This window comes from Rhincodon typus, chromosome 17 (genome assembly GCF_021869965.1).
Source record: "Rhincodon typus isolate 14 chromosome 17, sRhiTyp1.1, whole genome shotgun sequence".
In the NCBI taxonomy this organism is placed as follows: Eukaryota; Metazoa; Chordata; class Chondrichthyes; order Orectolobiformes; family Rhincodontidae; genus Rhincodon; species Rhincodon typus.
Window position 1 is genome coordinate 29,575,761 of NC_063348.1, and position 3,058 is coordinate 29,578,818.

Here is a 3,058-nt window from a genome sequence, read left to right on the forward strand (position 1 = left end):
TCGTGTCTCCTTTAAATTTACCCCTTTTACCTTAAAGGCATGTCCCCTAGTAATTAACATTTTTACCCTGTCAAAGACTCCAACTATCTATTCTATTCATGCCTATTTTGTAAACTTCTATCAGGTCACCGCTCATCCTTTGACATTCATCTGAAAACAAACGAAGTTTGTCCAATCTCTCCTCATAGCTAATACCCTCCAAACCAGGCAACATCCTGATAAACTATTCCTGTACCTTCTCCAAAGCTTCCACATCCTTCTTGCAGCATGGAATCCAGAATTGTACATAACATTCCCAATGTGGCCTAACAAAAGTTCTATGTAGTTGCAACATGACTTGCAATTTTATACTCTGTGCCCTGACCAATGAAGGCAAGTATGCCATGTTCCTTCTTGACCATCTTATCCATTTGTCTTACCACTTTCAGGGAACTGTGGACCTGTATGCCCAGATCCCACTCTGCATGCTGATGCTACTAAACATTCTGCCATTTACTCTGTAATTCCCTCCAGTATTAGATCTTCCAAAAGGCATCACATCATTTTTATCTAGATTAAACTCATCTGTCATTTCTCTGCCCAGGTCTCCAGCCTATCTATATCTTACTGTATCCTCTGATAATCCTCTTCATGACTTGCAGCTACCCCAATATTTGACTTAGCAACTAGACCATGTACATTCTCCTCCAAATCATTTATATATATGATAAACAACAATAGTCCCAGCACTGGTCCCTGTGGAACGCGACAGGTCACAGATCTCCAGTCAGAAAAACACCCTTCCACCACTACTCTGTCTTCTATGACTAAGCCAGTTTTGTCTCCATCTTACTAGCTCATCGCAGATCTCATGTGACTTCACTTTTTTTTTAAAAATCAGCCTGCCATGAGAGACCTTGTTAGAGGCCTTGCTATAGTCCATGTAGACAACATCTACTGTCCTGCCCTCAATCATGTTTGTCACTTCCTCAAAAAACTCAACGAAGTTTGTGAGACACGACCTTCCCCAAAGAACACCAATGCCCCATCCACCTCTTCCTGTGACCAGCTTCTGTCCCAAGTGTAACAGAGCCTGTGGAAGTCACACTGGTCTGTACAGCCACCTATGGACTCACCCTGAGAGTAGAAGAGAGTCATCCTCATCTGCAAGGGACCGCCAATGATGCTGCCTATTGGTAATGAGTCCGTTTTTTGAAATGTGAGTAAATCCTATCCCCAAGAATCTAGTTCAATAACTTCCTTACCACTAAGTAAGGCTAAATGACTGTAATTTCCTGGATTATCCCTGTTGCCCTTCTTAAATACCAAGATCAAAGTTGGCTATTCTCCAGTATTCTGGGACCTCACTTGTGACTAAAGAGAATACAAATATTTCTTACAGGGCCCCAAAAAGTTCCACTCCTGCCTCCCTCAGCATTCTAGGATAGATCCCATCAGGTCCTGGGGACTTGTCTACCTTAATGCTTTTTAAAACACCCAACACCACCTCCTTATTTATATTGACATATCCCAGAATATCACTATAGTCTGGGCTCACCATTTCCTTCTCCTATGTGAAAACCAATACAAAGTACTCATTAAGAACCTCACCAACTTCCTCTGGCTCCATGCATAAATTCCATCCTTTGTCCTGGAGTGGACCTACCCTTTCCCTAGCTACCCTCCTGCTCCTTATGTATGTATAAGCACTTTGGGATTTTCCTTAATCCTGTTTGGCAATGACATTTCATGGCTCCTTTTAACCCTCCTGACTCCTTGTTTGAGTTCTTTTGTGCTATCTTTTTATTCTTCAAAGGATCTGTCTGTCTTTAGTTTCCTAAACCTTAGGTATGCCTTCCTGTTCTTTTCGATTAAGCTGTCAATTTCTCTTGTCATCCAAGGTTCCTGAATCTAGCCATCAAAGGCTAGAAAAGGCAGGATGAAAGAAATTATTTCTGGTAGTTAGAGTCAGGGCGTACGGGAGAAATTTTAAAACTTAGAGTCAGCCTTCAAACATGAAATTAAGAGACATCTAAATATACAGAGTGATAGAGTTTTGGAACTCTTTTCTGCAAATTAGAATTGTTTAAAGATCATTGTTAAATTGGAAGGAAAGTTGATAGACTTTCGTGAACCAAAGCTATTCTGAGATTATAGGACAATGTTGCAGATCAGTCATCATTTCACTGAATGATGGACCTGTTTTCAGGGGCCCAATTATTGTCTCAGGCCTTTCCTGATTTCTACAACCCATACCTCTCCTTTTACTCACTTTATTTTCAGGCTGAATTTTACTGAAAAGTAGTGTCAATTTCAGTCATGGCTGAGGGGTAGAAAGCAGAGGCATGTGTGGAGGTGGGTTCAAGCACAGTGACGGGTGTGGCGGGTTAACTCAAGGTATCGGGGTGGGGGCAGTAAAGTGGAATGGCATCAGAGAGGATGGTAATCAAGAAAGGGAGGGTTATTGGCAGTCACTACCACTGTGACCTCCATAAGGGGCATGTAGAGGACCAAGATGGGCAGTATTAAGGTGTAATATCAGTGTTCAGGAGCCAGGAAGGACAGTTGAAGGTGATGTTGAACATGATGGAATTGTTTGGTGGCAGTGTTGGTAGACAGGTAGAAATGGGCTGACGGGGTAGCCTCAGGTAAAAAAGGGAATTGGAGGCTCTGGTGGGTCTGGATGCTGAGCGTTTGTTCTCAGCTTAATTCTCTGCCATCACTTGCCATTGTCTCGATGCAAAATTCAACAGAAAATGGTTAGGACAATGGCCAGTGAGTTAGGTTTTATGGGCAAAAGCAAAGGATCCCAGTGACCAGCAGGAGTGAATATTGAATACATGAAGCAGGCAATTGCATTTGCAATCATTTCCTTGACCATTTGCAATGCATGCAGAGTGAACGTGCTTAGGGTTCAAATGCTGGTGAAGAGCGATTTCTTTGCACCATGCCACTGGTGATGTAAAGTCAGCAGCAATAACTTAAAAAGCCAGAAGTGTCCTCTCACCTGTGAAATGCGCAAGGTTGTTCTGGAACAAGGGAAACACCACTTCATTACATCTCATGAAAATATCAAAAT